Genomic DNA, 13,116 nt, shown 5'->3' with positions numbered 1-13,116 from the left:
TCAGAGATCGCTGCTCTCTGAAGCAACAAAAATAAAAATGTACAGCAAACTGAAGGAACATTTTTAATTCTAATTATGAAGTCATAAACTTTATTTTAGAAAGACTGGGATAAATTTTAGTGTCATCGAGGGCGAAAAATAAAGAAAAGAAAAAAAATGTTTACTCGAGTGATCAGAGAAAGATCACAAGTTGGGGCCTTGCACGCTAAAATCTTAAAAATTCTTATAGTCACTTTTTCACTGCACCACCAGCATTTTTCTTGCTATAAACAGAATAAATTATCATATGAAAAAGTAGTTTTTAAAGTGTTACTTGTGTAACAGTGTTTGAACACCAAGTGGGGTGTGTTAAAGACAAACTGCTGAAACGAGCCTGTCCTGTAGAGTAAACATACAAACAGGCAGCTCAAATGCTCCAGTATAACACCACTGAAACACTTTCCCACTCATACTTCACTGCACAGATACATATTACTGGAAACGTGAACTCTGTACATGAATGATTAAAAATAAGCAGGTGCACTCCCAGCCTCCTGTATGTCATTCGCGCCAGCATTAGTTTGGTGTGAACTGCTTGAAATAGCAGTGGTTCACATCAGTGTGCATTTTAAACTCTACAGATTCTGAGATTGTTCTGGTTTTGTTTTTCTAGATTATACTGAAATCAGATCAAATCATTTCTGCACTGGGTTTTGATGACTGGAAAAAAGTCAAGAGAATCTTCACGGCCGCAGGCCTCTAAGCAAAAGCAAATAGATAAACAATGCAGAAATGCATATGTCTGCCCACACCCTTCTGCGTTGCATGTAAATAAGTTTGCCCTTAAGGTTTGCTTTATTTAAAAGGAAGGCGCTACAAAAAACAACAGTGCCATAGAATTTCAGATTGGTATTTTAACAGTGTGACCTTTGAGTGAGTTGTATACATGAAGACAGCGGTTTTGGAGCCTGATGAATAGCTCGGGTATTTTCCCAGCTGGGAGAGCAGATGCTGAGAGACAGAATATGTTTTTCTATCCTCCTGCACTCCCTCCTCCCTCCCCGCTTCTAATCTTATATTAGAGACAGGGGCTTGGGGTGGGAGAGAAGGGCGTGGGGAGTGTGGGGGCAGTTGTTTGGAAATGACACACTATTAACTGTCCTGGCGTTAATCTTAATGCTTCATGCTAGAGGATACACACAATCCATTTTAATGCAATTAGCTCTTGCCAGGAAGGATGAGTTATTCAATGGAAGCATAATTGCATCCTCAAGTTTTTACACTGGTTCATTCCAGGGATGTAATTACTTTCATCCATGGTTTAGCACATGGTGCCATTCAAACGTGCGGCACGCGGCACAGACCAGTGCTCTCGCTGGGACACGTGCGCAATCGTATGGAATTAAGTTGACAAGCAATGCATCACACAATCACGCAACTTTACCTCATTATACAAAGTGGAAAAGTAAAATTGCCTGGCATCAAGTTTCATCAGAGCTTGCGTTCACGGCGAATCCCCAAACGGCGACCCGCAGACGCACCGGGCCCGGAGATTGATGGCCCGACTTTAGATTCGTCGCCCCGAGGTGGTGGGGGGCGGGGGGGGAACGGCCGCGTCTTTCTTCCATCTTCCAAAGTTATCGGGCTGCTTTTTTGTAGCATCAGTGTGACAAAAGCTCTAAATATTACAGTGGGTTACTTCAGAGGAAGATACCAAAAAATAATAATTAAAAGTGGGAATGCACAGCACACTCCAGCAGTTTCTTCTCTGTTTATCTCCTCTTACTTTTCTTTTTTTTGGTGATTTTGTATTCTACTAAGCCTGTAAGTCCTCCTGACATTTGATTAAATTAGTAAACGGTACTTTGTTGTGTAGTCTCACATTTTAAGTTTTAAAGTTTGTTGGTCGAAAATATAAACAGCCACAGTCTCTGGCAGATGTATTCATAATCTCTGGTACTCAAAATTCACCTAAATTAGTGAATAAAGTTCTCCAGTGTCACCAGACATGCCATTAAGAAGATTTTGGCAAAGTCTTGAAGCGATATTGTAAGCTTTGAACATCTCAAGCGTCACTGTTGAATCCATCATCTGAAAATGGAAAAGTTATGGTTTAGCTTAACCCTGAATACAACAAAACGTGCAAAACCAGCGTCATGGTGTGGAGATGCTTGCTTCAGGAGAAACGGTTAAGATTGACCAAGTGGATGAAGAGATTGAGTCAAACCTCGATAAAAAAGATTTGAGACTTACCTTGGATCGAAACATATCTGTGTGCTACACAGGCCCTGTGAAAGCTTAGACCTGCATCTAATTGAGAGCCAATGGTAAGACCTGAAAACTGTTTAAATATTCTCTCCATCCACTCTGACTGAGCTTGAACTATTTAGCAAATGGGGGAAATGTTTAATCTTTAGATGAGCAAGGCTATTAGAGATGTACCCCAAAAGATTTGCAGCTTTAATTACGGGGAAATAACTACTACCAATGAGTCAGGGGAGCTGAATTTACATCCATACCTCAGTTTTTAGATTTGTTTTTGGAAAACCATTTATTATCCTTATTTGGATTGGTCTGTTGCATAAAACCCGATTAAAAGACATTGACGTTTGTGGCTCTACTATGGCAACATAGGAAGAAGTTCAATCATGAATAATTTTCCACTGCAGTTGTCAACTGCTGTACAATTGTGATACATAAAACTTACAAGAGGAGACACGATATTGAGTCCACGAGTACAAAACAAGACGAGATTTTAAAACTACTTTCAAGAAGCCTTCAAAAATCAATTTTATGCTGCACAAAGGTTTTAATTCTCAAACTTTAATCTCAAACACAACAGACTCTTGCTTTTTCGGATTTCTTCCATCTCTTCAGAACTTAGGACAGTTCTTCAACTGTGCAAGTACAACATTTCCCATTTCCCAGTTGCTGTTGACGGTGTGTGTAACTGTGATGTAGCTCAGCACACCCCTAGTTGTCCAGTTGTTGGTTGTTCTAGTGATGCCTTCTGCCTCCTTCAACATCTGAACAACCTACAGTGCTGACATGTTGTTAGTGTCTTGTCTGCCGATGGATTTAAGAATAGTTGGAGAATCTTGTATTACAACTTCATCAGGCGAAGCTATGATGGCCTTCACTGGCTAGTGCTCACAAGATAACTGTCACCGCAATGAGAAATGTTATGATGTCATCACAATATCCAGTACGACAAAATCTTTTTACACGCCTATTGACAACTGCTGCTATATGCAACAAACTAATGCTATGTTCAGACGGTTGGTCTTGACTCTCATTTCCAGTGTTGTGTTGAAATCCACATTTTTTTGTTTGGTCGTTCATATCAATAATTAAATGCGACAGCAACCAGATTTCTGTGTGATCAACTAAGGGCTCCAGCGTGACCCGCATGCACAGAAGAAGACTGTTGAAGTCACGCAGCATTGCTTTGTTTATGGCAGTAATCATAGACGGAATCGTTTATGGATCGTTTTTAAAGTTTATTCAACATTTTAAGCCGACAGTATCAGCAGCATGATCATAACAACACGAAGGAAGCTAACAAAAAGAAAGCACAAGGCCTTCTTTTCGAGCATCGACTGCGACGTCTGTAGTATGCTTGTGATCAGAGCAAGGAGCAGTGGGGTCGTGATATGCTGCGCGTCAGTGACTTTTTTCATGTATTACAACGCGGTTTGCAACCATAATTTTTAGCCATTGTTTTCATCCGGATTTATCTCCTCTGGCTTCTGCTGGTGCAGAATTGGGATGCATGTCTTTCATCGATGACATGAAAGTCAGATGAAATGCGTCATGACTGTTTGAAAACAGATACATAAACGACTTAGTGCCACATATGAGGGTGACGGATTTTTGGGGGGTTGAAAAGATCACACTCTGGTCAATGAGATTGTCGTAAAAAAAGTTAGATATCTAAGCCAAAAAAAAAATGGATTTGCCTTCTATGTGAACGTCAAGAAGAGTTGTCTTCTTAACTTTGCTAAAATATTCATCCTGCTTGGCTTGTGCTGAATAACTCAGACGCTAAGCCCCCCCATCCCCATTTCAAGTCTATTACTGTTGTAAATCACATAGAGGGCAAATAAGGAAGGCTTAAAGCAGTGTCCCTGTGAGGCCAGTTCTTAACCAGTGATGTCTGGGCAAATAAAGGATTCTGTGCAGCAGGACGGGGAGAGAGTAATCCCAATGAGTTGCCGCGAGGGAGATTGTTCCTCAGTCCAAATCTGTAAATAATGGAGATGAAAGAGAACCAGGCCTACGAATGATCTCGAGTGGCCCTGAGCAGCCCACGGGCCCCAAGTCACAACCAGGGGGAAGGCAGAGGCTCTACATCCACCCACAACTCCAGCCCAGGCCCACAGTTATATTTAGCAAGGCAGCTAAGCTCTGCCATTTAGAATGAGGGGGTTGTTTAATTGTTATGCAACTGTTTCACTTTCTTTCTTTTTTTTCAGCTCATCATATTTCCTGGTAAACTAACACTCAGCTTTAGAAAGGCGAGCAAAGTCACATTTCTTTTGCCGTAAAACTTTCTTTCTTTTGTCTATGAGTTACCAGGTCAAACCTAAATGTCAGTAAACTTCCTGTTGTTATGGCCAATCACAACCAATCAAAGAAGCACGTGATCTCAACTCATTCGATCTGGGTCACTTTCACTGGAGAATAAAAAATATGTCTGCACTAAATATGACTATATTACTTAGGTATTCTGTGGTCTATCGAATGTTGCTGCTGCGACCTTCATTTTTAACCCTCCATGTCATTATGCACTGACCCTCTACTCTGTGAAGGGGGTCACTGCGTAAGTCAGAAAATGCTGACAAGCTTTATTTTTTTCTTTCTTTAAGCAAACTCATCATATTACTTAATAATTCTCCAAGGCCTTCCTGAAAAATCCCTGCCAAACAGCAGATATCGACTGCAAAACTTGGACAACGCTCATACGGTATTTAGTATTGTCATGCATCAATGTGTGATCACTTGTACACAGTACTGAGGACGGTACATCTTGAGAAACTGTTTGCTTCCCTTTGGGTGTTTCTGATGTACTGTTAGAGCCATTATTCATTGACCATTGATGTTGGTCTGGACATCGACTTGGCCACTCAAACATCTTTTGAGATATTTCTCCACTACCTTTGTTCATTTAGAACAGGGTTGTCCAAAGTGTGGTGCGTGGGCCATTTGCAACCTTTGAAAACATTTTGTGTGACTCACAAATACAATTCAAGAACACTTCAAATGGACAATGTCAAGTGGAATGCAATGAATTAATCATTTGTTTTAATTTAACAGTGAATAATTGCATGGAAAGACTGTGGCACAAGGTTGATCAAACCTTTACAGAAAAAATAGACGACAACCTTTTTTTTCTCAGATTAATTAAATTAAAAACAGTGGACTGGCTATATTGACTTATTTGCAAATCAATTTTCTAAGAAAAAAAAAAGCTTGTTTTATGAAAATATCGTTCTTATTAAATTAACTCTTTGTCGTAAAAAAAAAAAGATCTATTGTAATTTTTGTTGTCCGCCAGCATTTTCACTACAATAATTTTAGCAATTGATGCACAACCCTGGGTACTTCTAATTTAGAGAAACACTTTTTGCAGGATGTCTCAGGCAGAAATGAGAACAATTTACTTGCTCTAACTGTATTAGCTGTATTAGTCCAGACTTCCTCTGATTGCTTAGATAAACATCTAGTTTATCTAACTGATCTATCTAGTTTATCTAGTTTATCTAACTATTCTCCAATGTTCTAGAGCAGACTTGTAAGTAAAATGTGTTTGTTTTTTTTAATTACAAGAATCAAACTGATCACAACTCAACAAATTTACCCATTTTATCAATTTAAATAATTGGACAAGATGTGTAACCATACAAACGCTTAACATGTGAGTGTGTGCCGTTGCACTTCACCCTATCAATTGATGCAGAGCCCCTACATAGAGGTAAATTTCCACGATCGGTGGAGCGATTCCACTTAATAACACTCAACATAACACATGCCTGAGCCTGTGCGTCTGCTGACACGCTCTCACAAAGTTCAGGCACATCTTGTGATGCAGACATCCCGCCAGCTCATTCATAAATGATCTGAGAGTATGATACAGCCCAAGGGGAAAGAAAGGGAAAATGTGAAGCTGTCCAAGCGAATTCCACTGACATGGTGCTTTATGGGGTGCAGGCCGGACCTCAGAGTGTTGGAGAGCGAGAAAGAGGATTCGGTTTGGTGTTGCACCTTCAGGCCACAGCCGTGGAGACACAAGTGCAACTATGACATCCCTTTCAATGACTTGATGCTGAAATATTTACTATCTTACGCCAACATTCTGTGCTAAGAACACTTTTAGTATTTCTCTTCACTTAGAGTTCTCTGACATTCACATTGTCTGAAAACAAAGATGAAGACAATACTTTGGTTTTTGCTAATCATCTTTTCTGTTTTCAGTTTTATAGTCAAGCAACTGGGCTCGTTACTGGTAGTGCATGTGCCTGGCAATGCATCCAGCGCACTGGGTGAGACAAGACACACTGGGTTTGTAATATTTGTCCTTTTTTTTTGCGAAACAAAAATTCAGTTTTAAAAAATTCCAAACTTTTTCATTCTGACTACTAAAGAACATGGTTGACTGTACTGAAAATAAATCTCCGTCCAGATTTATTTATTTATTTTTTATCATTTATGAACATTTCAGATCATATGAGCATTCTACAATTCCTAATGTTTATTTCTCTGCTTTTCTGATGAAATGTTCCTACTTCTCATTAACAAGAAGCAAACACAATGTTACCAAACATGTACAGCTGATACAACTACTTGTCAGTTTTCTCGGGGTTAACAGTGACAGTTATTGCACCTACAGTTATTATCCAGCTGCCAGGTCATGGTTTCCACCTGCTGCAATAATGACACCACTCTGAGGCCAATTGTTTAGGCTTTGACCTCATTGAATGTCGCTTCTTCAATCTACATGCATTCTTGCGATGCATTTTGACGTACATTATAGCCAATTTTCATCTGGTCTAATGGAGAAAGGAAGCCCATTCTGTCATATCAAAAAAGTGTGGGTTATCCTGCCCCTGTATGATATAGCGCATGTTTATTGGGATGAAAATTGCTGTGTGCCCCGCCCAATAACCGCTGGAAATAAGTACCAGCCCCTTTCTAACATCAACATGAGAACAGCTCAGCCCTTTCTGCTTTATTTAACATCAATACTGTTGACTATTTATTTGGATTAACCAATTAATAATTGGATAGCATAACATGCTTAATTATAGATTTATTTATTTACTAAATTTGATCCAGGTGAAGCTAAAACTGCCGATTGATGAGCTCTGGGTAGAACATAATTACAGACAAAAAAGGTTTTTATTATAATTGTAAAATGTATAAATTTCCTTGTACAGTTTTGGTTTAATTTCTGTTCTGAATATGTTGGGTTTTTTAAGCAAATGGCCTTTTTGAGTATGTGTATTCTCGTAAACGATTAATTGAACTGCATTGTTGCTGAAAAAAATGCTACATAAGTAAAACTTATTTTTCTCCTTAAATTAGTTAACGATTATTTAAATTACATGATTGGTTATTTCAGTCCTAATCTGCATTCATGTAAATGTGAGGTATAAATTATGTTAGGGTTGCGACGCTCAGGTCTTACTACACTATTAAAACACATGCCATGTATAAAATCATATGATGGAGGGCATACAGTTCAAAAATCAATCATTTATTTTTTCATTTCAGTCCATATTCCTTTCCAAATTTTAACTTGATACTCGCCGCTTCGCTTTATCAAAACTTAGTCTTGGAATTCTAAATTACCCAGTTTATGTCACAAAGTTGTTTTTTATATTTGTATACGATAGAGACGACATCTTTTTTTCAGTCTACAAGTAAATTTCTATTCTGCTTCCTCTGGATTTCAATCGCGTGTTTGATGAGGCAGCGTGCTTCAGGGTGAGGTCAGCCCCATTAACCTTGCTTATCATCCTGTAGCATCTGTTGCCGGGCGCCCTCCATCACTGCTGGCCTTCCAGCAGAGTTATGACAAGTCCTCCTGGCCTTACAGCTCCCTGTTAAAGATGAATGGGTGTGGGCCCCTGCGCCCAGGTGAACGAGAGCAGACGCTTTCTGCCACGGGGGCTGCTAGCTGCCAGACCAACGGCTAGCTACTCTAAAACTGACAGCTGCCGAGCCGAGACATCAAACCAGGTTAGGAAAAGCTGAGCCTCCGGGAGTCTTTTTGGTACCTGGAAGACAACATTTCCAGAAATAACTAAGCGAGCCTATCTAAAAAAATAAATAAATATTTTAGTGTAATATTTAGCATGTTGGGATGGAGCATTTTATGTCGACGGTGTTTAATGTTACTTCAAGGTAGTTTTGCTTTGTATACCATTCACAGGGAGCTTGAGTGGTGATGGGTGGTTGATCAGGAACTGTCAAGGGACAGCAGCGAAAGCCTGTCTTACAAGTCAGCATGGCAGCACCATCAGAGGGCAGTGGGGCTTAGACAGGAGCTGCAGGGATATCCTGTACCATGCTGCTGAAATCTGCAGAAATCCAGAGCTTGGAGGCTGAGAAAAAATCCCGCTTCTTCTGTTGCTTGTTTCTGTTTCGTCACATTTTATCAATTGCCTTTTCCTTCTGCGCTAAATTGTCACAAAGATAAGAGAACCTGCTCCATGTCGGGGTAGTGTGCTCGTCTGTGGTTTGAGTCACAGTTTTTAACAATTGTAGATGATGTTAGAAGAACTAACACAGGTTCATTTGCTTTCTTTGTCAGCTCTCTGCTTGCTCCTTTCTGCAGCATTTTGTTTTTCTCTCTTGCTTTCTCACGTTTGTATTTTTCTGTCGGAAGCTTTTTGTTCACGGACACAATCGGACTCCAGCCTTTCGTGGCAGAACGTAGAGTACCCATTATTCAGGCCTCGCCCCTTGCCCAGCCTGCTTGGTCACCCATCCTCAGCCGAGTGACAATGAGGCCGGGCAGCAGACGAGAGCCATGAAAGGTGAATATGACAGCGAGCAGGCTGCCTTGAATACGGATCGAGGTTTGGTTGGAAGGAAACAGGGAGAACGAAGCTGTTGGATGGCCCAAGTTCGGGGCTCATTGCTTAACTGTCAGCGAGGAGGTCGAGCGAGGAGGCTGCCTCTATGCTTAGCTTGTCCTGCTCAAGAGGCCAGAAATGGCTACAGACCATCGAACATTCAAGTGTTTTCACTCAGCGCCTACTGAAGGTGGCACCAGACGTCTGAGGAGTGACTCACTGCCATATGAGACTCAACTAACTACTTAAGTCATTTAAGATTTTATACAATTCGGAATTTTATTGTGTTACTGCAAATCGCCGAACAATTTTGTCTCCGCAGTGAACGTTAAAATTCAGTAAGATTCCCTGCAGCATGTAAAACAGTTCAACAAGGGGGTTGGCAGGAGAGATCTTACAATGTTTTGCTCAAAATTGCTCTTGTCAAAGTAAATCTGGTTAAATAAGTGCAAGCTGTTATCATCAACACCATATGTGAAGCAGGCTGCTTTAAGGTTGGGCACTTGTGTCTATAGCTAAGTCTAGATGTAACCATTTCCCTTTCAAAGTTAGATTTTCAATTATTTTCATTCAACCGAGAAGTTTGTTCCTGAAAGGAAATGAGACAGGCGTGAGAAATGAGACAGAATGTTGGACGATGTTTTTAGCATGTTTATATTATCTTAATTTCATTGCAATGTGGGTATGGACCCCAGGCTGGAATTTGAACACCAGACCTCCAGCAGAGGCACCAACTGCACCACCATGCAGCGCTTTTGTTTGAAAGTAACAAGTCAAAATTTAGCCCATCCTTCCCAGAAACCAATTTTGAAATAGTTATCACCAAAGCAGGACTATATCCATCTTATAATTGTTGACAAGCATATTTTCACTGGTATTTTTATTATTTAGTCTTTAGGCCTTTAAGTCCTCGAGGTTGGAAGACCTCCTTGCCATCACCCTAATGTTTGGCTTCCTCTAGAGATTGAAGTCAGCCCTCTGATTGGGCTTCTCCAAATTGTTAAAATTATTTACAACCAAAAGAAGTAGAAAAATAAAAAGATTTTTTTAAATGTTGGTCTAGCAGGGTTTGAATTATTTTAGACTTGTCTGTTTGAGAATCTTAATGTGGAATCAGAAAAAAAACTTAGACATCCTCATTGGGTAGTTGGGGTTTTTCCTTCTTTACTGACTATTTTTGGAGATTTGTTTGGAAACTGTGTGTGATTTCAGAACAATCCAGTTGCCACCAAATAAATTACTGCTTCGAAAGGCGGCTTCCTAGATGGAAAAAGAAGGCATGGGCTCACTTCAGGGAGCGAATACAGTGTCCCTTTGGGCGCTAAGTGCATTCACAGGTCTGCAGAAGGTCCCTTTGTGTTAATTTTTTTTTTTCGGATGCTTTTCTTCTTTAAGGTTAATTGAATCTTTTGACCCTGCCCCCGAATACTTTGTTGGCTTTCCTTCAAAGTAGGAAAAGCTTTAGATCCTCTCCCACATGAATGACTTTTATTGTTACCTTGAATCTTCCTGCACATATAATCTGAGGATCCATGTTTTTATTTTTATTTTTTTTCCAGGACAACACATCCGCTGCCTTTTGGTGTACATACAAGAGTTAGACGCGTTCGTACGGGTTCATTGGATTTCCCTGAATTATGCTCAACTCTTCGCCGTCATCGATCAGCACCTCTGGGTGACAGCAGGAAATCACATCATATTACTGGCCCTTTGTTAATATCGTTAGCGGATATTGTTCTGAGGCGAGGTGTGGACTTGCCCAATGTGATTAACTCCTATGATGAATTTGCTCTGTTGTTTGGAGACCGCTAACCGACTTCAATGATTGACCTGAACCAGAAGCCTTCTAGGCATTTATTGATGTTTGCCAACCGTTATTCCTTTAATGACTGCACTCTGATCAGTGCCAGCTTTATGGCCTGAGGGAAGCCAAGTTGAGTTTGCAAACTTTGACTAAATGGAGTTTTAGAGGCTGATGGCCACATAACAGGGTTACTGTGTACACATGTGGCTTGGCGGTATTCTAGTGCTGCGGGAGTTTATTGCCTACTAGAGCTCCTGTTTTGGAGACGAATGCCCTCCCCCCAAAAGTTGGCAAAGCAGTTTCAGACAAAACTAAGTGTACAATATAAGTCTAGACCAGGGGTCGGCAACCTGCGGCTCTTTAGCGCAGCCCTAGTGGCTCTGTGGAGCTTTTTCAAAAATGTTTGAAAATGGAAAAAGATTGGGGTGGGAAATACATTTTTTGTTTTAATATGGTTTCTGTAGGAAGACAAACGTGACACAATCATTCTTAACATTCTAAATGCTATAAAAATGTGTAGAATAAATATTAAATTTCAACATTTCCGTCAACAAAGATTTGCGTCATAGCCTGCGACACATTTCTTTCAGCTGGGCGGGATGCCAGGCAGGTGGCTGCTGTAAACAAACAGACGGGTGTGTGGTGGGCCATGGAGAGCAAAGGGGAAAAGAGGAAAATAGCCGAGGAGAGATTCTACAATTCTTGAACCAAATCATTTGGGGTTAGGGTTATTTTCCAATGCAGAAGGATTACCTGAATGTTTGCTCTGTTCCGAGAAGTTGTCAAATAAAGAGAGTACCGTACTTTCCGGACTATAGAGCGCACCTTACTATAAGCCTCACCTACAATCTGCTTTTTGAAAATAACTGGAAACGTACATACATAAGTCGCACCGGGCTATAAGCCACATGGTCCCAACCGTGAGAATAAAGTAGCGGCTTATAGTCTGAAAAATACGGTAATGTGGAAAGACATTTCATGGGAAGGCGCTACATTAGCTGCCGCGTCAAGATTAAAGTTGCATCTTACAAGCTCGATGTTGAGAAGCTGTCCAGTGATGTCTGTAAACAGAAGTCACATTAAACACGTAAGAAGACAATCCTGCCATAGGCACATACTGTATATTTAGTAACAAAGTTGTTGTTTTTATAAAGTGATTAGTGATTTTTGTCAGTATATATTTAGAATGACACTTTTGTTGCCTAGATAAGGGGCACGTTATGCACGTTCAGTTTTGTTGCTTTTTTTTGATCACACACTTAACGGTGATTATTTACAAAGAGCGATTGTCGTTATGCAAACAGCATTTGGGAGCAGATTTTACGAGTTCCAAAAGGAAAAATATCTTTCCCTGTCAATCTTTATAATAGAAATTATATCAAAAATCTGATTTCTTTATTGCATTTATTTGATTTAATCAATGTAATGAAACATAAAACAATAATATTGTAGCAGAAGGTAAACTTAAAGCACCATCGTACAACAGAGTCACGTGGTTCCAGGACGCACAGCACGGCAAATAAACATTTAGTCATGAATGCTCATGAATGTATGAACTTAGTCGTTTTGATAATAGGCTAAAATAGCTTATATACGCACTTAAAGCCTATTTTCCCTTTATTATAAGCCTTATGTAAGGCTTTAAATTTTTTGCGTCTCCAGACATATTTGTTTTTTGTTTTTTTGGTCCAAAATGGCTCTTTCACCATGTTGGGTTGCCGATCCCTGGTCTCTACTTATAAAAAACGGTCAGGTTGTTGATCATTTTTTGTAATGTAGAGGGAAAAAGGTCATAGAGTGCTTTCAAATATTGTTTGCACATGTTGACTGTGTACAAATTATAGTCTGTGCTGCTTTTTTGTAATTCTTAAAGCAAGCACAAATACATATATGCTCCTAAAAAGCTCTATAAATAGTGTTCTTTTGTGCTAACACAGTTTGCTCACATTTAGATGATGTATTATGTATGAGGTAAAGCAAAGGTTTCCATTGTTGGTGTATATTTATGTAAATTACAAACAGAGAGTTAGATTTTGCAATAGCAGAGTTTGGTTGTTGGTGGGGGGGAATACTGTTTTCTGAAAGCGTGTGGTAATTTTTTTATTTACTTTTTTTCTTTTATAAAAGAGCATGGGACTGATCCTCTTTCCTACTGCTCCGTGCCTCATATGAGGGTTTATCCAATCGGTTACGTCGTCATAGCTTCTACATTTTCAAATCCTGCTGCTACTTGCCTTTTTTATAAAAAAAATC

At 39.8% G+C, this 13,116-nt stretch overlaps 1 protein-coding gene across 4 annotated transcripts in view; it reads left to right on the top strand.

The window, feature by feature from the left end:
- The window catches only part of LOC102230798 (protein FAM19A1-like), a 148,023-nt gene that overhangs the window by 68,850 nt on the left and 66,057 nt on the right, over positions 1-13,116 (top strand). The window lies entirely within an intron of this gene.

The sequence above is a fragment of the Xiphophorus maculatus genome, chromosome 20, assembly GCF_002775205.1.
Source record: "Xiphophorus maculatus strain JP 163 A chromosome 20, X_maculatus-5.0-male, whole genome shotgun sequence".
Lineage (NCBI taxonomy): Eukaryota > Metazoa > Chordata > Actinopteri > Cyprinodontiformes > Poeciliidae > Xiphophorus > Xiphophorus maculatus.
Note: the sequence above shows the minus strand (reverse complement) of the source record. Positions and strands in the feature narration are given on the sequence as shown.